At 34.2% G+C, this 25,807-nt stretch overlaps 1 protein-coding gene across 1 annotated transcript in view; it reads right to left on the bottom strand.

Moving 5' to 3' along the window:
- Positions 1-25,807, bottom strand: part of Hcn1 (hyperpolarization activated cyclic nucleotide gated potassium channel 1) — a 310,929-nt gene that overhangs the window by 104,811 nt on the left and 180,311 nt on the right. The gene's annotated exons all lie outside the window — the stretch shown is intronic.

Here is a 25,807-nt window from a genome sequence, read left to right as displayed (position 1 = left end):
ATTCCAACCTCAGTTCTACCAAAATAAATTAATTATATTTTATTTTCCTTCTGATAAATTATAAATAATTTTAAAATTAATTTAGCTCATATTCCATAGACTAGGGCTTGCATAATTTATGAGGTTAAGTACTAAGAAACAATGTAGGTTTGTTGATTCAAAACTCAAGAAGAAATGCTGTTAAAGTAATAAAATAGAGATTTTCTTTAAAATATTTTATTACTTATAAAAATAAGGTAATAGTAATAGAAGACTGTTTGCAGAGTACTGAGCCAGGGGTTTGACATTGGGGGTGGGAACAAATTGACCAGGCTCTGCCACCTGTCACCTTGAGAATCCAATCGGGTACCTGACTGGTGGTGAGAAATAGAGATGTATTTATTCACTGTGGCCAGGCTAGGAAGAAGCAGCAGGACTAGCATCCTAACCCCACACTTCAGAGTACTGATAAGAGTTTCAGGGTTATATAAGGTAAGAACAAAACCAGGGTGCTGAGGAAGAAGTATGTATAGCTAAGCAGCCTCAAAGTGTGGTCTGGTTATATAACCATACTGTGGTCTGCAAAAGCAGCCTGTAAGTTCCCAGGAGCTGAGTAATAACAAAACTTTTAAATTATAAAAATATAACATTTTGGTGTCAGAATTATACATTATACAATCAATAACATATTGATGTGTTATCTTAATTGATGGTAACATATTTCTGGTTTATTTTTCTGCAAATTCATTTCTTATGCCATTAAAATTCATAACTTCATTTTCAATGCTATAACCGATAGAGACATCAGTTGCTTTTGGCTAACAATAGATCACAAGTAATCTTTGATATTCTTAAATTTTGAGAAAGATCTTTCTGTTGTTGCAACTGTTACTGGTGATATTAAGAGTGATTTATAGGCTGTGACAACACTGGGATAAATTTCAGGTAAATTACTTTGAAATATATATTTCATTACATCCAGAGCTGATGATTCTCATGGGAATAATTTCTCCATTAAGAGTCACTTCAATAGAAATCAGATTCATAAATGTCTGCATTTGATTTTTAATCACACCTTTTAAATTTTGAGATTACTATAGAGTGTTAGTGCAAGAAATGCTACAGATTTCATGTACTCTTCACCCAGTTCCCCTATGGCAGTATCTTGCAAACCCCAGTATGTCACACCAGAAAGTTGAAATGGAGAAAATACTCTGATCTCATTCATATTTTACCTATTTCAGTGTACTTATTTGTGTGTTTATGTGAGTTCTATGGAATTTTATTACATGGGTTAGCTCATGTATTAGTCACCACAGTTGAGATAGAGAATAATTTTATCCCAACAATGATCATTTGTGTTGCTTTTAAATTGAATTTAATGCTTATTGTAAATGTATGCAATGATATGTTAATGTTTTCTCTGACATTTTCCATAACTTGTAGAGGTTATGCAAGACATCAGTAGTTTCATGATTTGTTTATGTTGAAAATGCCTATTTATGAATGCTATGTTTCTTTCAATTACAAGAAAAATTTAATGCAAAGCCTGCCTTCCTTTGTAATAACTGGTTCTTTTAAAGCATCACAAAGTGAAATAGCATTATCTCCTATAAAATGATATGATCCTTAAAGTAAATTTGTTTTTCCAAGCCTGTAGATGTTTTTTGTATTGTTGCAGTGTATTTTAAAAGTGAGCAAAGCTAACTGAAAAATTCCACTGCTGGATTATTTAATGTGCTGTGCATGTGTATACCTTTATTTTATAATAATTTATGGACAAATGTTATCACCTGAGTGCTGCAGGCACTGTCATGGAACCTAGGAAAGAGATCTAATACTTGTGTAGTTACTAACAGGATGGAATTCTGGTGATGACTGGCAAACAGACTTTTCATCATGGGTGCTAATGCTGCTGGCTTGAGGAGCCATGCCTATCTCTCACAATCGCTGCTGTTACTGCTTCTGCTGCTCTCATTGTCACTGCTAATCTGGGTCCGGTTCTGGTTTGGTGATACATAGGATGCCAGCTTTCTGAGCCACATGTATGTGAACCTGGCTGCCATGCCAACTGATTGGCATCTGTACTCTCTCCTGTGCCTGCGCGAGAGAGTGTGTTACTGCTACCTCTCAGCTCAGTTTCACACATACTGTCTCTGTGGATTTCAACTGTAAAACCTGAAGCTCAAACACAAATTTATTAAGAATTTTGGAATAGGAACGGGAGCAACACAAGACAAGCACAGGTTCTTTCTGAGAGTTTGGCACTAAGCAAATTCAAGGTCATATACTCAAGAAGCTACTCCTTCCTTTGTCAATTTAACCTTTATGTTACCCAAAATGCTAAAATCTATTTTTAAAATATATTGAACAAATATGGACGCTTTTGCTCATTGTTTTAATGGTATTTTCAAAAATCAATTTCTAGACTTCAAAGAATAGAATATGACAAATTTTCTAAAGCAAAAACTCCCTACTTCTTATTATCTATCTTTTGTTTTGCTTTTATTTATACTTTGGGTTTCTCATGTAAGAGAAACCATGATTTCAATTTGTTTGTCTGATTTATAGAGAGAAGAACAAGAGATGAAAGGAAAGGAGAAGGAAGGAAGGGAAAAGGAATTTTTAAAAAGCGAGCGAAATGAAGAAAGCTCCAAAGAAATGGAGCTTTTGGAAATGAGCAGTGGAACAAGAGGTGGAGGAAACAGAAAAGATAGGGAAGAGGAAGAGACAAAAAGAATTGAGAGGTGTTTTATATATATATAAAGTTCTTCACAGTAAATATAATCATTGCATACTGCAAACATATTCTTTCCATCTGTCTATCTATCTATGAAAAGGCAAAATTCATAATCTTGAGACATTGATACTAATGCTTACAAAAAATACCTAGACTTGAAAAACTGAAGATTTGTAAAGTGATATATATTTTAATTCCTTATGAAATAAATTTATGCTGTTAAACTATCTGCATACATGTGGGAGGGGATGTGTTTCACTGATCATGTTTCCGAGTAAAATTAGTAAGGCTGGGTAAGGTGATATGTGCCTGCAAACTCAGCACTATAGTGAGCTAGAGCAGGAAGATCATTGATTCAAATCCAACCTGGACAACATCGTGAGACCCTGTGTCATAATGAAAAGCAAGAATTTGGCTAAGGATAGCTTAGTGAAAAGGCCCTGGGTTCAATAATTTTATTATTGTTGAATGAAAGGTAGAATAAATTTTAATGACGGTATTTAAGTGAATGCAAGAGTTACCTCCTAAATACAAGGGTTTAAACATAAGAATCATCTTGTACTGAAACATGGTAGAAATAACTAAAAAGTCCACTGGTGTGTACAATGGAAAAAACTCAGTAATTCTTTTAGTATTATTTATTTCTAAAACAATGAGATAATATAGTATACTTTCTCTTTGTAATTTAATTTTCTTGCATAGTTCTTTATAATTATAAAAGCCTAATACCCTCCCCCTGACAAAAAGAATTATCTGGCTTAAGAGGCCAACAGTAGTGATGTCGGGAAATTATGCTGTGAAGGATGAATATAACAAAGTGTACATATAAAGGAAAGTTTATATTTCTAAAACACATAGGGTAAAAGCAGAACTGAAATAGTATACAAGCATCAAATATAAGGCAGCAACAAGAATAGTCATGAAGATATAAAATCCATAGAATTTCTCACACTACACTTTTATGAAACAATGAAAGGTAATTTGATAACTCAGGATTACAACACATTCTTCCCATTAAACATTGAATTTTTTCTATACAAATTATGTATAGAAAAGTCAGACCAGCAGAGTGGAATTTAGGTGGTATCCATGTGATACTTAGGCTGTTGCTGAAAGCATCTCATGTAGAGGAATGATACTTTATATCACTTACCCTCCCTACTTCTCCGCTATCTCCACCCACCATAAGAATCCCAGCAACGAATGCACACTCAGTAATATTAGATTAACTGTGATAAAACACACACATAGGATTAACTCAGAAAATACTATGGTGTTCATACATATTTCACTATAAACTACTGAAAAGTACCACTAATTTTTAAGTTGTTCAGTCACAAATACCACTCTCACCAATACTTGCCAAATGAAGACAGTGTCCACAGTATAGAAGTGACTTGTCCAAGGTTAAAATTTGGTAAGTGGGAAGAAGCCACACTTCCAGGAAGATGGCAGAGTGGTGAATATCAGTGAAACAGTATCTCTGAGACTTCCTATCCAGATGCTGAAACATAGCAATATAAGGAAGAGAAAGAGGGAAGTGGGTTCCTGTGACCCAGCAAGGATCTAAAGCAAAAACTGAAGGCCACAGGGAGAGTAAAAAGAGAGACCTCAATGCAGGAGAAGTAGATGGTAAGTGGTACATTCTCATTGAGCTCTGACTCACTACATGAGAGGAGTGACTCAAACGTGCATACTTATGGTGACTACTGGTAAGCACAGAGACAGCCATAGAGTAATGCACCAGTAGAGTGGAGCAGAGGACAGACTGGACTACAGTGGTTGGTGAGTTGTTCAGGTTCAGGCCTCTTCCAGCAGAGGCCTATTGGCAAATCACCATCTTGGAGAGGGCCTAACTGAGCTCAGAAGTCACAGCAGCTGAGGGATGTGCTCCATCTTTGGTTCACAGGGTGAGATGGAAAGGGTTCAACAGTGCAGGGCGTCAAAGAGCCAAGATCAAGACAGCAGGGAGCTGAGTTCAAGGAGGCAGAAGTGTGGCAGATTTAATAAATTGGGTTCCAGCTTCACACCCAGAAACCAGCCTGAACTTCAGTGGAGCTAAAGGTGCAGGCTCACTGGGTTATCCACTACCTTACCATCAATCTATAACTGGCTTGCTGGGATTAATCAAAGCAGATCTGAGCTCTGCCCCCTCTGTCTATCAGTGACGGCAGAGACCCACCCTGAGGTAGACATTTTTTCTTCTTTTTTATTTGCTTTTGGTATTTTTCTTTTTTGATTGTTTGTTCTTGTTTATATGAGAGTAAACATTGTTTCTAGTTTTTTTGCTGTGTTCTTTTGTTCTTGTTTTCATTTCTTCCTTCTCTTTCCCTTCTCTCTTCTTCAACAGTTCGTGAAAGTTCACATAATCTTACTTTGTCCTCCAGCCTTGCTACTAATCTCTTTCTCTTCTTCTATTTATCTGTTTATTCTCCTAACCCCTTTGAAATTTTCTTGCCTGAGGGTAAAATTGCCACATTTAGGGCATATTTACTGTATACATTTTTCTGGTTTGTTATACATTTTGTTATATAATGACAAAACTAGTACATATGGTTAAAGGTAGCAAATTAATAATTACAAAAGCTTGTCCTTTTCTAGGCTGTGTTTGATGCTATTGTTATCTCTTATTGTACTGCTTTAGCCAAGATGATATAACTCTTTTAATCACTTGTTCTTCCTGTATGCCAAGACTGAGATTGCCTAAGGGTCATAAACAATACAGGTGCCCAAGAACCAGGGACTAGGCCAAATAAGGAACAACTTCTCATCCCCAATACCTTGAACAGGTAGGATCTTAGAAGACTCCAAACCAAAAAGCCAACTATACCTGGAAGACATCTTTAAGAAGTAGTCATTACCCAAGGGTTCTCAATACTAGCAATAAATGGGGCTTAGGATATAACTCAGCAGCACAAGCACCTGCCTGACAAGCACAAGGTCCTGAGTTTGATTCCTGGTAACAAAAAAAATTACTAGCAATAAATCTATCTGCCATAAGCAATTTATAAGCACCAACCCATGAACTAAACTAAAAAAAAATATAAAATAAGAAAACATGGAAGCAAGATGCAGCTCCAGACTTTCAGCACACCAAGAGAAAACCCAGGGGGCAATGAGGAGGAAAATTCAAAAGGCACACAAATGGACTCTCTGAAATGCTGGCAGCAGCAGTAATAAGATAAATGAGGCTCTAGAAAAATATCAAATCATAAATAATTTCTCAGGCAACTACAGAGATAGGTACCATAATGAAGGACATACATAGGGACTCTAGAGTAGATGCAGATAAAAAATAGAGATTAGGAAAATGTTGGCATACAATGACCACCCAACGTAGGAAAGAAATGGAATACATGAAAAAGATTCAAACAGATATCCAGGGAATTAAAATTGAAAATATACACAAAATAAGCCAATATGAGGACATAATGTCAAATATACAAGACAGGCTTGTGGTTATTAATCATGAAAAGATTTCTTAAAATAGCAAGTGCCCACAAAAAATCAATCCAACAGTTGCTAGATTATACAAAGAAGAAGATTGATCACAGTTAGTGAAAAGAGCAAAAGATAGTGCAAGTCACATAAAAAAAAATTGTACACAGAAGTAATGGCAGAAAACTTCCAAAGGATAGAAAAAGAATTTGGCATACAGTAAGTGAGGCATATAGAACTCAAATTAACCATGATAAAAAAATCTATACCAAGGCATGAGTAGTCAAAATTCTACAAATTCAACACACAAATAGAATATTAAAAGCTGTTAGGGAGAAGAAACAAGTGGTCTGCAAAGGAAAGCTCATCAGAATCACAGCATATTTTTGAACACAAATCTTCAAGTCAAGGAGAGTTTGGAGAGCTTGGAGTGAAGCCCTAAAAGCAAACAACACACCATCCAGGTTGATGCACCAACAGAATTATCTTTCAAAACTGATGGAGAATGAGATAGTTCCATGACAACACCTGAAGAATTTCATGACACCCAATCCAGCACTCTGAAATGTTCTTTAGGACACTCTACAAAGAAATAAAAAGAAGTACAACTTCATGAACCCCAACAGAATGAATCCACTAAGCAAGGTAAACAACTAAACACAAGGGGAAAAGGAAATCAACAACCAGACAATAACATAAGCATAAGTCAATACTTATCAGTTGTAACCATAAATGTAAATGGTCTCAATTCACGAATCAGAAAAAACAGACAAAAAAAAAAAAAGATCAAGAAACAAGATCCAACAACATCTTGCATAAAAGAAACACATTTAATTCAAAAAGAAAATGTTAGACTAAAAGTCAAAGGACAGAAAACAATAGTCCATGTGACAGGAACATGGAAAAAAGTAGGGGTAGCAATCCTAGTTGCAAACAAAGTGGATTTCAAGCCAAGGCTCATTAAGAGAGAAAAACAAGGTCACTACATTCTTGTGAAGAGAACAATTCAGGAGGGAGAGGTAACAATCAAACATACATATGCAATAAATACCAATGTACCCAACTATGTAATACAAATATTAACAGACATGAAAAATCAAATAAGTACTAATACAATTGTAATGGGGGACCTCAATACCTCACTGTCACAAATAGACTGATCAACTGGATAAAAATTAACAAAGAAACCTCAGAACTAAACCAAACTTCTGAACCAGTTGACTTAGTAGATATTCACAGAGTGTTCCACTCCACAACATCTGAATACACATCTTCTCAGCTGCACATGGGAAGTTCTCCAAAATAGACCACATACTAGTACATACAACATGCTTAAGTTAAAGCAAAGAAATTGAAATAATCACACGTATATTATCAGACCATATGCACAAAAACTGGAAATAAATGGCAAGAGAAAGCATAAAAAGTATATAAATACATGAAAATTAGACAACACCCTCCTGAACAGATGAAATTAAAAAAGAAATTAGACATTTTCTACAATTGAACAATGAGGACAAGATAAGATTTAAAACAGCAAAAGCAATTTTTGGGAAAAAAAAGGCAAGGCAGGGGGGCAACATAATCCCTGACTTGAAATTATAGTACAATGCTACACAATATGCAATATAATAGCCATTCCTGAATTCCTACTAGCTTGTCTGATGAAGGTCTGTGTGGTTTCTAATGTGTTTTCTATTACTTGTTATTGTCATTGTTTGATCTGTCTTGCATTCTTTTTAAAGATGTTTTTAATTTTAAAAATTTTAAAATATTGACAAACCAACAATGAAAACAAAATCAAAACAACACAAAAACATCAAAAATGATACATGACCTCAAGACAAAATGATAGAAATTCACAATGGTTTTTATATTACATTCCATTATCTTCAACGAAGTTGCTCAGTCCATTAGACATAAGAATGTAAGATTGATCATACAAGAAAAGAGTCTAGGTTGTCTGGCTATGGAGACCACACTGTAACTATTTCTTCACACTGTTCTTGGTATTATATATATCACATTTATAAGTTCACACAAAACATGAAGAATATTAATAATGAATGGGAAATTGATTAGGTCAAATAAAAATCAAGAGGCATTTCCAGTCATACTTCTCATCCTTCTATTGTGTGATTATTCCTATTTCATCTTTTAAATATTAGTCTGTTATATATTAATAATACTACAATATAAATCAGAGATTATATTCTTAAAATATTTTATCATATGGTACAAGTATTCTAATACTAAACAAGTATCTTTTAAAAAATTAATATAATTGGATTTTTAAAAGAAATCAATGTTACATCTAAACTCTACTTCTATCAGTTTTTGTCTCATTTTCATTTTCAAATAAAATTGTAATACATGGTTCCCTATAGATTCATACATTATTGTTTATTTATTTTTATTTATTTATTTACTTTTGTGCCAGAAATCAGACTCATGACCTCATGCTTGCCAGGCAGGCACTTGCACCACTGAGCTATACTCTACCCTTATTATTTATTGTTTAAAGTATTTACTTATTTAACCACTTGACATAGGAATTGTTGAAATAATTTTTTAGGAAAATGTATTAAAACAAATGAAGAACATATATAAATAAATTTTCCAGTTCCATCCAAGAATTTTCATGTAGCAATAAAATATTTTGAGTTTTCTCTAGGGTAGAGAAAAGGCCTGCTAAAGTCTAAAAGTTGTGCTTTGATTTGATAAACTGTTGAACTTGATACCTAACGTTAGTAATATATTTTAATGTGTTAGAAAGTAATGAATTATCTTAAATACATGATAGAAATTTTTTTGATTCTTAATTTAGATGTGCATTCATGATAGCAATATCTCAATATGGTTTCAATATAATGATTTTTACCAATAATACATCAAAAGATCAGTTATATGGTCACTTTTTCAGTTAAAAATATTTACATTTCTTATATTTAGTACTATGATCTATATATATTTGGACATCTGATATGAACTCTATATTCTAGGATGAATAAGATAGCTTTTTATAGTAAAATATAAAGTTATAAAGTTATTGTACAACTAAATTATTATTTCCATGAAGTGATGTCTGGTCATATTAAGTGTTTGTTTTACTTATTCCTTGATCAATTACACTCTGGAGATGTAAATGTACTATTTCTTGAATCAATAATGATGATAAAATTAAAAAATTGCAGTAAAAGTTCAAATTTATTCATGCATATAATCATAGATGTTTTCATAATGTATTATGGTTATTATTTTAAAATAAAAGTAAACAGGTTATGATATTTACAATCAGTTATTTCCATTAACTATTCTATACTATTTTGTACTATTTACAAATATCGCTAAATGAGATATTAAATATTTTAAGTTTAATTTTTCAATTGAATCAGCTTTTCAAGCAAATCAAAATTTTGTCATGAGGTACCTCTTTGTATAAACTAATATACTTTGCATATGTTTATATTATAAATATTAGTGGGTATATTTTCTATATCTGCATATGTGTATGCAGACACAAAACCAATGGAAGAAATATACACTAAGCATTTAGATCTCAGGAATTACTATCACATTATCTCACTGCTTTTCTTAATCATCTCAATACCTAACTTGATTTTGTTTGTTTTTTTTTTTTTTTTGGTTTTTCTCCAGTACCGGGAACCGAACTCACGACGTTGCACTTGCCAGGCAGGCACTTTTTGCCGCTGAGCTAAATCCCCAGCCCCCCTAACTTGATTTTGTTAGAGTAATGAATGTAAGGCTTACAGAAAATAAGAAATTTGATCAAAGTCACACAATTATAGGCTCCAAACTGCAATTCAATCATAGGTCTGTATAAATAACATATAAGGGCCATTCCAACCATCATAGCCATTTATTTCATAACCATCTATATGAATAAAGTCGTGAAAATTATAAATGCAGGGCTTCCAAATGTCTTAAGATTATAACTCTATCACAGAAAATTTTGCAATGTATGTTTCATCTCCAGCCCAAAAGAAAACCTCTATTATACTTTAAGGAAATTTACTAGAAAATTTTCTAACGTTTTCATTAGAGGAAACCTCTCAGAAAAAATTCTGGTGAGTTTGATGCCAAATAAGAAAAGTTGGCCATATAACCTTACTTCACTTTTCTATTTTTCGACTGGCAAAAAATTCTCAGTGTGTACCTCTTTTCTCTACCTGTCCCAGAAGCTTCGGATGGCAAAATCTAGCCTGCTGCATAATAACAATGTTCTTCTGGAAGGAGATCCTCTAGAGTATAGAAGGTGCAGCTGGCCCAAGAAGACAGGTTCAGTCTGGAGCATTAATTGATGCTGTGTGCTCTAACTTAGCAGCTGGAGAAATGGAAACACACAATGATGTCGTATTTCCTAACTGCTGTTATTTATGGTGCAGATTTAACTTAATTTATGAGTTCTAGACAAGCAGCTATATTCTGATGATCCTCAAATTATTAGTCTCCTTTGAAACTGTTCTCAAAACTTTTTAACTTTACTAATATGAGATTTGACAACATTCATGATAGTAAGATCTGCTAAAACTAAAGTGAAGTTAATGATTAGCAAAGTGTCTTTTTCTAGCTCAAATTTCTTACATTAGTAAAGAAAGCAGTTGCTTCTTATGTAAATTAGAAAGAGAAGCTAAAAATGTCTTTTCATCATATTTATAGTCCTTTAGTGTTTATTGTCAATTATTAGGTCATAAAGCTTATTAAATATGCCTTTGTGCTAACATGTGTTTCTCTTATCATATGTTATTAGATTTTCTTCCTAAATAATTTTCATGTAAGTTGATTTATATAATACATGGTGTAATGTGGAACAAATTTAGGATATTTTTGAAGATGGAATACGAGATAACATAAAATGCTGACAATTAAAGCCTGTAAATAAAAGGGCTAGTAAATAATTAACATTTTCTTTTCCACCTAAAAGTTTAGAAAATGAAGGGCTTAATTTATTAATCATGTATTTACATGCATATGTGTGTTTTAATTTAACAAGTATGTTCTTTGTGTTACTAGGAACTTCTAACCCTTAACAAATATTTAAGTCATGAAAATTTGTATTAAATATAATGCTCACAAACTGCCCTAACTAAAATAGAGAATAATTTAAACCACTGAGAAAATAAATTTCCTCGTTCATAAGAAACATACTTAGTAACTGGCTATTAACTTCTATGTTGATAAAGAAGGTATTTTCTTTATTATAGAAGTAAGGAATTGACTGTTACAGAATTCATTTTTTAAATTTTATTTTTATGAGTACATGTTTGCAGTGCACAATGATTACATTCATCAAAGAGAGATGGTTCATGTACATAACACATCTTCCCCCTTCCTCCTGTCCCCCTCTGCTCCCCTCTCCTCCCAGCCGGTGGTCCCCTTCCCTTGCGCAAAAGATCTATCTTTCTTTTTCCAATTGTACCTCTTATAATTTGCTCTTTAATTTATTTAGGCTTTGAATTTCTCAAATAAGAAAAGCCATGCAATATTTAAGCCTGTGTGTCTAATTTATTTCACTTAACATTATGGATTCAAGGTGCCTCAATTTCCTACAAATGACTCAAATTTTCCTTCCTTATGACAGAGTAGTATTCCATTATGCAGAAATACCACATTTTTCTTATCTTTTTATCTGTTAATGGACATATAGGCTATTTCTAAGGTTTAGCTATTATGAGTTGTGTTGCTATAAATATGGCATGCATGTATCACTGTAACATGATGTCTTTAACACTTTCAGGAAGATATTTAGAAGGCAAATAGATGGGTCCAATGGAGTTTTTATTTTTAATTTTTGAAAATTACCCCATGCCGATTTCCATAGCAATTGTATTAGTTTCCATTCCCACCTATTTCCTGCAGCCTCACCAATATTTATTCTTTGATTGGTTATTGATAGCCATTCTTTCTGGAGTTAGATCAAATTTCAGTGCTGTTTTAATTTGTATTTCTCTAATGGCCATAGATGTTGAACATTTTTCATGTAGTTATTGGCCCTTTGTAGTTTTTCTGAAAAGCATCTCTGCATTTCAGTTGTTGATTTTTCTATTGCATCCTTTGCATGTGACATGATTTTTTGCACAGAAGACCCACAAATTTCCATGAAAAGCCTCCTAGAATTACCAACCAAATTCAAAAGTGTAGCAAGATACATAATCAACAGACAAAAATCAATAGCATTTCTGTACCAATGATGAACTCATGCAGAAAGAAATTAGGAAAACAATACCATTTACTTTGTCTTTAAGAGTGTTACCTATTTTATCTTCCAGGAGATTAAATATTTTGTTTTAATATTTAGATCTTTGATCCATTTTATTTTACTTAGAGATATGGGTCTTGGTTCAATCTTTTGCATGTGTATAGCTAGTCTTCCCAGCACTATTTGCTGAAGAGCTTATCATTCCTCTAGCGTAAGTTTTTGGCTCCTTTGTCAAAGATCAGTGGCTGAATAGACTTGCAATTGTTTCACATTCTCTCCTCTGTTTTGTTCCACTCATCCACATGGCATACTTGTGTCAGTACCATGTTGTGTACATCATTGTAGCTTTGTAGTATAACTCAAAATCCAGGTTTGTAATGTCTACTGCTTTGCTCCTGTTGCCTAGGGTTGCTTTTGCTAATCTGTGTCTTTTCTGGATTCATACAAATTTTGCAACTGCTTTCTCTAGTTCTGTGAGGAATGATAATGTTATTTAGACTAGAACTGTATTAAATCTAGATATTGCTTTGAGAAGTATGGCTATTTTGACAATATTGGTCCTGCTCCTTCATAAACAGGGGGTATCTTTCTGTTTTTGTATGTCCTCTTTGCTATTCTTTTTCAGAGGATAATGCTGTAGTTTTTGTTGTAGAGGACTTTCTCTTGATTAGGTTAATTCTTAAATGTTTAATTTTTCTTGATTCTACTGTAAATGGTATTGTTTTCCTAATTTCTTTCTGCATGAGTCCATCATTGGTACAGAAATGCTATTGATTTTTGTCTGTTGATTATGTATCTTGCTACACTTTTGAATTTGGTTGGTAATTCTAGGAGGCTTCTCACGGAAATTTGTGGGTCTTCTGTGTGAAGAATCATGTCACATGCAAATAGCAATAATTTGACTTCATCCTTTTCTATACTGCCATAAACAAAATACAGAAAATAGTAAGCCTTAGAGAAAATAAATCTGTATGCTTATAAGAAGTTTAATTAGCAGTAGGTCATTTATTTGTACATTGGTGTAGAAAGACTTATCCTTCATCAAAAAGTGGTGCACTCATCTGTTAAACATTTTGAAATTCCACCTTAGTAGAGATAGAATTTGCCCCTATTTGAAATATTCATATAATTTTGATAGTACAAACTTCATTTCTTTCATTTCTACGTGGATTTGCTACTGTTCTGGAGCTCTGATTACCCGACAGTGAAATAAACTAAAATACTAGCCTAATAACCTACATTTAACCTTCATTTTCTTTGGTAGGTTGGCTTTTACCCATAGATTTACAGAAATTTGGAATTCTAAATGATTTGAAAAAGTAATCTCTTTTTTATTTTTCAATTATATTTTAGCATTTCCATGATTATAAGATGACAGAATGAAAATGCCTAAAAAATAAATCAAAAAATTTATTCATTCATAAATATATGCAGTGTACCTGACTTTATTTTATTCTTATATGTATAGAACAGAACCTTTTTAGTTCATGGGAAGTATTAATTTATTTGTCCACGGTCTAATTTGGTTTATCTAAAAACGGAAAAACAAACACACATGACAGCACAATGTCATATATCTATCTGCTTGCAAATATTGTTTCTATTTGTATAATCCTGGTAATAAGCTGCATCAACAACAAAGACACTGAGTATGATCCCTTAAAATAATCTTATTAGATATGATTATCACACTTACTTTGTAATATCTAGATCATTTTTTCTTATCTTCAGTTTAATGATGATGAGAAAGTTTAGCTTTATTAGCTTGCCTAGGATCTCAGAGTAAGTAATAATATCTCTTCACTGGATTTCTGGCCTCTCTCTTTGCAGTGCATTTTAAGTTTTACCTTAACCAACTCTATCTTATACCCTGCTATCATGGGATATAACATGGATATTTAAGATAAAAAAAAAACGAGCATGTTCTGGTTAAATCATCTCCATTCTGAAAGTTATATATAGACCAAATTACCCACTATGATTTGTCTTGCCCACAAATGTCAAACAGTTATCAGTTTCTGCCACACACACTTATAAGGTTGATACTTATTCATTTATATAGAAAACCATTTCCCTAAGCTAAAGTTATTTCTATCACAATTTAAAAATGATCTCTTAAGATCATTTCCTTACTTCAGAGAACTACCTTTTAAAATCAATCTTATTTTTCTCAGTTAAATGGTAATTCTACAAATCAGCAACTATACACATTACCTAATTCTAAAGGCATGACAGATTTCATACAAACAAATAAAACATTTAATTACAAATAATGTTCAAATATGGTGTACTCCATTTGCAATCTAACAAGGCTGTAACAAGCAAGAATGTATTAAGCACTTACAATTCTTTTTAGCAGCCTACCTCTCAATTTAAAGCCCTTATTCTGTGATGTGTATTCACAGTAAGTAAATCTCCTATGTCAGAGTTAGCTCTCTGGGAGGATAATCTGTTTTCACTTCTAAATCCATATAATCCTTATACAAATGTAAATTTTATAAGGTATAGTCTCCTTGAGCTCATATTCAACTTCACAGAAAATTCAAATACCAAGTAGTACTAAGAGAGGCAAAACAGAACTTAGATCAACAGATCAAGCCAAACATCCTTTTACTAATAGTTAAAATAGTTCAATCACTAAAATTTCAGTTGTCTTGGATAAACAAAGTCCTCATTTGAGTGTGTGTAGGTGTATGCAAATATTATGAGAGAGCACAAGGGAGAAAGGAAAGTATAGCAGAGGAGAGGAGGGTAAGAGAGGAGAGAGAACGGGAGGGGGAGGCAGGGGGGAAAGGGAGGTGTAGGAGAGGGGAAGGGTGTGTGAGAAGGAGAGGGGGAGGAGGAGGGAGAGGCAAAGAATCTTTCTTTTTAAAGCTCAGATGATCTCACATCCATATCCCTGAATTCACATGGAGACTGATTCAGAAATTTGTAGCCAAAAAGAACGAAGATTATTTGAAACAAAATCTGTTTGATTTCCTTTCTTTCTTTTTTTTTAACTTCTGGATTTTGATTCTACCACCTCACAAGACTAGAAAGATGGTGATTCATAATTCCTATTTCTGATGAGCTCTTTTCAATTTTCTAAAATCAGAACAAAAATAAATGGACACATTTTACATATCCAACCACGGAATTACTAACCGAGGAAAATAACATGAAGCAGGTTCCCACTGAACTTTAATGGATTCCATTTGAACATGTTAATGAGGACATTCTAGCTATTTTCTTATGGCATAAAAAACTAAATATAATTTTTTTGTTAAAAAAAAGAAATGTCTACTAAATTTCTGATGGTTAAAAATATAAAGACAGATGCAGTCCAGCTAATATTACAACCCATTTAGGAGTTATTGTTTTCAGAAATAAAGAAAAAGGGAAAAGATAATAAGATGGACTCAGAAACTGAGTACTCTTAAATCTCTCCATAGAATTTTCACTTGTTTCCATTTTTAATATTGCCTAATACCAACATCTGCCACAATCTGATCATTGCCCTAGAAGAAGCATACTATTTAGTGCAATTTCTATAGAGTATGGATCTATAGCTTAATCAGGCAGAAGGCCAACTTTTACTCAACTGGCAGACTAACTTTAGGAACATATCCAGGCAGATCTCAAATGGGTTTTGCCTTAATTTCCTCACATATGAGAGGAAACAGCCTTATGGCTTAATGGCAAGGCTACTGAATGCCTTAATAATTAACAGTATGCATTTCTTGGTCAACTGGGACTGTTCAGGAAAAGAAGTAAACATTCAAAACATAATGATTTCTCTTCCGCATCATTTCTGTGACTCATGTCTGGTTTTCCCAAGCTAGTTCTATGTGGCCAATGATTCAATAGTTTTCCATCATAACCTATTTTACTCTCACCTAAAAGGGAAATGAGTTGGTGATAAGTTTTATGTAAGTTACTAGCAGAGATAGAAAAAAAGGAAGACTGTTTAGTATTTAAAATGGTATGATATCACAGCAATAATAAATGTCAGGAAAATGCAGTTAAAGTCGTGATCTTGCTAACACTTGCCATAAGGAAACTTTTTATTTCAGAATTCCCTGAGACATTCCTAAAGACAAAATTGATCTAACAAACTAAGGCATTTTGAAAGAAAATAATCTACTATTTGAATTAATTCTTCATAAAAAGTCTTCATGAAAATAGATCATGAACCTAAATTATCAGAAGTATCTAATCTAAAAGCTGGGTTCATCTAGCTCAAAACTCTATAATTTGTTTCTAAAACCTAAGAAAAATAATTTCAAATATATTTGAACCTTGTGATTGATCATGGGTGTTACCAAAGTGAACCATTAGAATAAAAAGTTACAGAACATATACCTTCATAGCAAATTCATCACCCACAAAGTGGGAAAAAATTCTAGATAACTGTCCCTCAGACAAAGGACTTCTATCTAGAACATATAAAGCATTAAATAAACATCAACCCCCCTAAATTCAAAGACCCAGTCCAAAAATCGGCAGCTGAGATGAATACACACTTCTCAGACAAAGAAATACAAATGGCAAATACATGAGAAAATGTTCAACATCATTAGTCATTCATGAAATGCAAATTAAAACAACACTGAGATTCCATCTCACCCCAGTAAGCATGGTTCTCATTAAGAAATCAACCAATAACAAACACTGGCAAGTCTGTGGAGAAAAAGGAACACTTCTGTACTGCTGGTGGGACTGTAGACTGGTGAAACCAATGCGGAAATCACTTTGGAGATTCCTCAGTAAACTAGGATTAAAGATCCCATTCAACCCATCTGTTCCCCTTCTGGGTATTTTCCCAGAAGAACTGAAAACATCATATCACAGTGATTTACGTACACTCATGTCAGTAGCAGCACAATTTGTAATAGCTAAATCATGGAGGCAACCCCAATGCCCATCAACTGAGGAATGGATTAAAAAAAGTTGTGGTATTTTTACATAATAGAATATTACTCAGCTATAAAGAAAGATGAACTCGAGGCTTTTATATGTAAATGGACAGTACTAGAGACCATACTCATAAGTGAAATAAATCAGACCCACATATGTAAACACCATATTGTCTCACTTATGTAACAACCTGAAAGAGTGAATAAAATCTACAAGGTACAATAGACATCATGAAATGAAAGGAAACTGCTCAAAAGGAAATAACAACTGGGATGGGGGAAAAGAGAAAAGAAAGAAGGTATAAGAGTTGAGGAATTTGTGGAACATATGTATATATGTATACACTGAGTAGCTAAATAGTCGTACTACTGACTTTTTCATTCTATTGAAAGGAACAGTTAATGCTTAAGTGTTTGATCAATCTTACATGTCTATATTTGTTTACCTGAGAATCCAATTTGAAGATATCAATATGTAATACAACAGTCATTGTTAATTTCCTATCACCTTGTCTGAAATTCTGGATTGCTTGAACTGTTGTGTTATTTTCTATTTTCTTGTGTATGTTTGTTTGTTAATGTTTTTGTTCTTTTATCTTTAAAATAAAAATTAAAAATTAAAAAATAGTATTTAGTATCACTTGATTAACTCTATGTTGTACTCTCCTAGCCCTACTGGATGGATACAGGAATAGAAGGACAACTCAACAGCATGTGCTTTTATTTTACCACCCCATACCAAAGAGTCCTCAGAATAACAGGATTGAAAATCCATATTTACCTCTTGGTAGATTGACAACTAGTTGTCAACTAGTAACACCCAGCTGAACTGAGTTGGCATAGTGCTGGGTGTGGGGAGGCCCACCTGAGGGTCATTGCTACCAGCATAAGAGGCAGAACTGGAGAGGAATAAGTTTAGACGCAGTTGGGAGCTGGTAGAAACTGTTGGAAAGTTGATAGGGAGCTTATGGTTCTCTTGGGCTATTCTGCTGGAGGACTTTGTCATGCTGGCTTTCCTGATGAACTTGGCTGTTCTCATGGGAGGAAGAGCTTGGGACCTCATTCTTGCTAAGAATGGCTATGGTTCGCTTTTGGGGAGCTCTGGTCCTCACTTTGAGCATCATTTCCGGGCTCTGGAGGGGAAGGTGGTGCACTACTCATCCTCCTGGAGAAGCTTGTTGGCTTCTCCTGATGGAAATTAGGCTTTCCTCATCATTGGAGGAGACCGGGACCTCACTGTTGTTGAGGATGGCTACAGTACTTTTCGGGCAAGCTCTGGTTCTTATTTTAAGGATGGCTTCCTGGTTCCAGTTCAGATCCCTCAGCCTGCTAGCACAGGTCCTCCATCCAGCTGGCACAGACTTTCTAGCTTTCACCACTGACCTTTGGGCCATCCCAGCACAGATCCATGAAACACACCTGCATGAGACATTGTTGTGGGCTCTTGGCCTCCAGCTGGACTCATGGGGGGCACTGTTATGGGCTCTGGGTCTTAAGCTGAACTCATGCAGGACATGACCATAGGATCTGAGCTCTCAGCTGGATTCTTTGGTCTTTGGTACGTGGACAGACTTTCTGCACTTTCTTTTTGTATATGATTCTTTGGGTGATTATTATAAATAATCTCATAAAAATGTGTCCTATATTGTATTGTTCTACTTGCAAACCCCCAAACTATAACACTTCAAAATAATCAAGGGAACATACACAGACAACCGCCAAAAATTTTTTTTCATTCCCTCTCTTTATCACCCATAAGTTCCAGTTCCTACCCAGTCTGTGACTCCATGCAGTTTGATAGTATCACTTGTTTGAGGACACATTAGGCTCTGCCTTTAGTCACTTTTATTACTATGTTTTTAAATTTTGGAAAATAACTTGACATTCCCAATTGCTATATTTCTCTTCTATGCCCCTCTTCCTTGAATGTGACCTCCAGTAACTAAGCACAATTGTTTCCCTTCCATGCTCTTACTAAAACCAGATTACACGGCTGTGGATAACACTGTGCCATTTAGATATTAGCATCCTGCCTAATCTTGTAATCGGTGGTTGACATGACGATGACCCATATGTCTTTCCACCACCCCTGGACTTTGATTCTGCATTTTTATTTCTATAGCTGTATAAGGCTTCTTTATTATTTATTTTAATTTGGTCTTTGCTAGAAAACACAAGTGCTCTTCATCCCAAAGAGAAATGGTTTAATTATACGCAATTTTTCTAATGTAGACTTATATAAAATGTGTCACAAGTCACAGTAATTTACAACCTCCAATTAAATTTCATTCCAGCCCATCTAGAGCAATGAGCAGGTCAAACCATGTCAACCCCATACTCAATGTTCATAGCCTCAAAAGTCAGTTAGCACTAATTTGTCTTCCTTTCATAAGAAGCTGGCTGTGGTCTACCCCTTGCCTTTCTCTTGGGAAATACTTCTTAAATTCCTCAACTCTTTTTTTTTTTTTTTTTTTGGTTTTTTTCTGGTACCGGGAACCGAACTCACGACCTTGCGCTTGCCAGGCAGGCGCTTTGCCACTGAGCTAAATCCCCAGCCCCAAATTCCTCAACTCTTATACCAGAACTTGAGACTGTTCTACTGTGCCCCTGAACCACTCTAATTCCACAAACAAGTCAATTTGTTCCTTTCTGTTCTTTTACAGGTAGTTTTCTCTGACTCAGTATACTTTCTGGTCTCCTTCCTTGTAGCATAAGTATTCCACCAATCTTTCAAAATGCAGCTTGTCTGTAACATTCTCAAAGATCTGCCATTGTTCCTTCTCCTTCAGCCCTCCCAGCACGTCCTGGCTTATCTACAGATCCCGGCACTGACACTTCAATCTGTAATGTCTGTTTGCTTTTACCAACATAACTAATACCAACTAAGAGGACAGACCATAGACTACCCATCTTTCTGTCCAAACATTCAGGAAAGTAATTGATATTTGTGGAATCTAAGAAAAACATTTAACTCTCTTAATGACAGTACACAGTTTTATCCTCTTCTATAAAGTTACCATAAGCTTCTTGGGATTATGTCAGAAGTTGGAAAGCCAAACACCTTTACCTGAACCACAAAGGAAACCAGGATCTCTCATTAATAGGAATTTCCACTATGATTGAAATATGAACTTTAAATTGAATGAAATTAAACAGATGTCCTCAGCAATCTTATCAACTGTTCTCCCAACTGATATCTGTACAGCAGATGTCACAAACCATTCAGCATATATTTAAATACTTATATAAAATTGAACTATATGAAATATTTCAAATGTATTAGGTATACTTTTTCTCATGGATGCTTTACCAGGAAAATTTGCATCACTGGCTAATTTTTTCAGACATATGTTCAGGTATTTCTCCTTTTATATGATTTTCTTCCAGGAGGAAGGCAAATGTCCTTTTACAGTGATATATTCATTCTTTCTTCAACTTGAAGTGCAAAGACTTAAATTTGGAAACATTAGTGTAATAATGTATATGTTATCTTTTATATATTTTCTTTTGGCAGCACAGATGGGATGTATCCCAATATAAATAAATTGACAAACTATTTAACAGAATTTGTTATTTTGTTCCTTTAGATAAGGTTAAGCTATCCAGCAGTTACACTGGAAGTAAAAGTATGGCCTATGACTCAAATGTAAAAATGTAACTAGCCTGGTGAAAACGGTGCTTATAAATCTGGGGATGAAAAAATGGATGGTGCATATGTAAATACTCCATTTCACGTACATAAAAGTGATTTTTTTGTTTCAAATGATTCTATATAAATTATAAACAAAAACCAAAGGAGAACTTTTTTAACTTTTTAAAACACTCAGATAAGATTATTTTCAATACACTTCAGTTTTCGTTTTAGGGTAGAGAATAGTGAAAGAGGAACATGTTTCCCTCATAAAAAATACTATAAATCTTTCCTATACCATCCCCCATTAATCATAACAAATTAAAAAGGGACAAAGAGAGTGCAAATGTTTCAAAACTTTTTATATCTTAGACTAATTGGCTAATTTCAGTTTCCTGAGCTTCCCAGAATTCCCCATTTATGGGCAAAGTAATAGAATATATTCCAACACACTGATGTTTGAATATGGCTCATGGACATAACTGTGTGGTAGATTGCTTGCCTAGTATGCAGGACTTCCTGGATTTGATTCCCAGCACAGTAAATAATAAATAATGAAACAACAAACAAACTTTGGAAGTTTTCTGTTTGAAACAACCCTGAACTAGTATTTCGACACTGTGTAAGGTTCAAATTCAGCAGTCATAGGAGCATTCAGATGTGTTTCTCTTTTCTTACTGCATAGTAAGGCATGTAGTGTGCAGAAACTAAATTTTAGTCAATTAATTATCCTTGAGTGATGTGCATTTTAGCTGTACAACTATCTGTAAGGATATAACCAATTAAACAAGCTACCATTAATTTTCTTTTATGTCTACTATATCAATGTAATATTTCTCTAATGTTTTAGGATCTAAAAAAATAAAAACAGTAATTCTCTGACGTTTTTCTTTTTAAAATCAGTATTTAGTACTAAGAAGGTGAAGGTCAGAATTAGGGATGAAATCTGTAGTTAGTATTTGATCTTGAAAGTGCTGTCTGTCATGCCATAGCCATTATAGAGAAAATGATCAAGTTATATCCAGTTTCATTTCTAAAATAAACACAAGGTCATTGCCTCCAGTAGGTGACTGGAAAGAATACAGGGTAATATTTTTAATTGTGACATAAAACATAAAGCTAAGATTTTTGCAGGCCTTTTGAAAATGCAAACAAAAATGAATAAAAGAATAGGCTATCCATAGTAACTATTATCAATTTAATGTGGCCAAGTAGACAAAAGCAGCTTCTTTAAATAAGAGCTGCCCAAGGTCTCATTAGTGTAGAGGGGAAAAAAGTCAAGATGACACTCACGGTGTATGACTTCATGGTGGAAAATTTCAATCCTCCAAACACTTCTCAGAAAAGAAACCAAAAGCTAAAATGAACAACTGTCACACAGATTTCAAAATTGCATTTAGACTACCGGATAAATAATAAGACAGAAAAAAGTAGAAATTCTAAATATACGGAGGTATATACTGTTACAAAGTAAGATTGAAAAGATTACATGCATGCTTGGAATAGCTCTTACATTCAGAATTATTACTACACAAGTTTGAATCCGGAAAAGTGATCCCCTCAAGATATTAAAATGGTAGATTTATATGTACTACATTTTAGGATTACGAGTTGATATTAAGGATAGATACAAATGCATTTCCGTATTTTTAATCTCATCTTGCCATATTAAAGATCAGAGAAAAAATGACACAAATACTCTTGTGAAATTCAAGTAGAAGTGAAAACATATATTCATTAAATTATATTTATTGAATAATACAGGCAAAAAGATTTAACATGTTTACTTCTCATGACTGAACTTCTGTCTGTTTCCCAATATTGCCCCCTCTTGAGGATAAAAAATCACATATCATAGAACTCATCTGAACTAAAAAAAAAAATGTTGATAACATTAAGGGACTTCTAATGTATTTAATATTATTTTATATGCTATCTTTAAGACCAAGTAATCTGATCTTTTCTAAATATCATTTTGGTAGGAAAACGGCCGTGGGTTTAGGCTGGCAAACTCATGGGGAAAATAATAATACATTTTTCCATTAGAATCTGATGTTGATAAATCAGTAGCACTATCAACAGCTGGGGCCTAAAATTAACACAGATGTGAGAAAGGAAAGCAAACATAATTGTGGAAGTGGAAGCTGCAGGATATCAGCCATCTGGGAATTTCTTCGTTGGGCAGAAGCTGTAAATCTGGAAGCCAATTTGTGGAAAGTAGTAATGCTTTTCGGTAAAAACATCCCATTTTAAATAAATTTAGAGACTTTTATGTAGTTTTACATGACAATATAATAACTCAGTCTGAAAGTATTATCAAAGCATAAGTTTCACAATTACATTGTAGTGACCTCTCCATGGAATACTGGGTGATGTGTAGTGGTGTTTTTGGACTGCTTTTGCATATATGTCTCTTTATTTTAGAAAAACACCAAGAAATGAAAACTTAGTGGTTTTTCCTGGACATTTTAAGGAACTTGAGTTGGAATTGGAGAAGGTTAGAATGTGGTACACTATGAAACTATGCTAGTGTATTTTGTTAAATAAATCTAAAGTACTGTAGCTTTTACTTCATACCATGAAGATCCATGACATAGCTTTTAGGATGTAAGTCTCATGGAACCATGGGAACAGCATGCCACAAAGTTGTTTAAGAAGTACCTGGAGAAACCAATGGGAGGGTCTTCCAATGCAAGAAACAAGAATTTTAGGAGAGACTCGTCATCTCCAACATATGGGATGGGAGAGGAAGAAATAAATGATAACACGCAACCCAGAAATCCTAGCAATGCTTACGTGGAATGCTAGAGCAGTATGGAGTCAGACACTTCCTAAAGTATTTGAGTGAGTGAGTGTCTATATGAGTGAAGGCTGGAATGAGACATCGTGCTGCAAGTTTTCTGTTTGCCCCTTTATATACCTAAACTGAATTTTTTGGCCTAAAGTTGCTCTGCATATATTTAAAGTTTAGCCTAAAGGTTTCTTCATATCTAGTGAGCTAAAGGCTAAGTTGATGCATAAACAGACTTTAATCTATTCTCATAACAAGAAACTGAGTTTCAGCCAATCACAAGTACTTAACAGTACAAACCACATTCAAATACGACAGAGTTCAGCAGTAATCAGTTGGATTATCTTTACTTCACTCCCTTTTCTGTATGTCACTTGCTTTTCATGGCTTATAAATACAACCTGCCACATGACCCGCCCATATGCTCTACTTGCACTGTTAATGGGGATCCATGAAGGAGGCTCACAGAGACAAAGAGAATGTTGTCTGCAGGGATCTCACTTTGAAAAGAATGGTCTGGCTGGATTTCTGTCTAAGGTCCTTGCCCTTCTAGGCAGCCCTACCAACATGGCACCCTTTCTGAGTTTTAGTATTACTAATAGTTCTATTGCTATTTATTATCCATGGGGACCCTGTGGTCCTTAAAATATTATGGACAACTGCATAAACAGTGTCCTTTACAGGTCATCTTCAACTCTGTGACCTTGGAGTGCCATCTTCCCTCTGCTGCATCACTGCCTGCATCATTTTTGAAAAGAAAGGGGAAACACAAATGACTCACCTGAGACACTTGAAGCTTTAACTCAAGAGGTAAATTATAACTAATTCTATGAACTTAAGGCAGTGCTTTACTTTCCGTTGGTACATTATCATTTTAAAAAGCAAATATGAACCATCAGAATCTAAAGCTTATTTTTGCTTCTACAATGTTATGTTTCCCATTTTAAAAATATAAACTATTTGAATGTAGGAAAACTAGTTTCTGCATTTAATATCCTTCTTGCATCCTGTGGTACTCTGTGGACTGCTTTGTCAATATCCATCTCCTTTCTCCCTTAGAAATTCAAAAGATTTGGGATTAAATTATGCTCAGACTTCCTTAAAAGAACTCTCTCTGATAGCAACTGAGAAGACAGGCCAACTAAAACTAGTGTGTCCTCTCACTTTGTCATTAGCAGCCAGCATCTGCCTACCAGAAGGTGAAGCTGCCATTGCCATGTTCAAGATATCTCCATCACAGCATCACATCGTACCTCAGGAAAGAAGAGGGGTGGAAACAGCAACAGAAGGGACACTCTACTCAGACAGTCTCTTATTTCCAGAAGCTGTATCAGCAACTTCGGCTTTCATCTGTTTCACCAATACTTGGCTGCCCTATTCTTTCATCAGCTATAACTAATATACTTTATAAACTATCATGAGGATTCTGCCTTCATCAATAATCTAATATCAATTCTCTTCCAAGGGCCAAAACTCCAAATAACATCACACTGCATACTGGATGAATTTTGGTAAGACACATTCAGTCTATAGCAAATATCAATTCTCTGATTCTAATAGGTGAAAAATTATAGCCCTGTATATATATTTGTAGACAGACTGATATTCTGAATTATCAACTTGAAACATCTAAGAATCTAGCACACTAAACATATTAAAATTTAGTATCTGTTCCATAAATATTTTGTAGAATCATCTTTCTAAATGTATCAGATCTTTCCAGAAAACCTTCCCAGTTCAGTAAATCTTTTTTGTAATTTACCAGCAGACATCAATTTAGAAAAATATGTAACAATCAACTATCTCATTCCATTTATATTTCTGCTAAACTTGAAGTTGTTGTGGTAAGTTCAGCCTCTTTTGAATTATTGAAATATTAATGAGAAGAAAGTTTTCTCTCAAAGAGTGGAGTAGACACTCCCTACTGCATCATGTGGTTTAAGATGCTTCAGTGTTTATCCAAGTTCTTCTAAAATCCATTTCCTTCAAACAGACATTCAAGACTGCATGCTATCTATCAAGTCCCAGCATCCACTTCTAACTTTCGGACCTCTATTTTAGCTCTCTTACATACACACACACACACACACACACACACACACACACACACACA

Source organism: Chinchilla lanigera, unplaced genomic scaffold (assembly GCF_000276665.1).
Source record: "Chinchilla lanigera isolate Chin_1 unplaced genomic scaffold, ChiLan1.0 scaffold00045, whole genome shotgun sequence".
NCBI classification, from domain to species: domain Eukaryota; kingdom Metazoa; phylum Chordata; class Mammalia; order Rodentia; family Chinchillidae; genus Chinchilla; species Chinchilla lanigera.
Note: the sequence above shows the minus strand (reverse complement) of the source record. Positions and strands in the feature narration are given on the sequence as shown.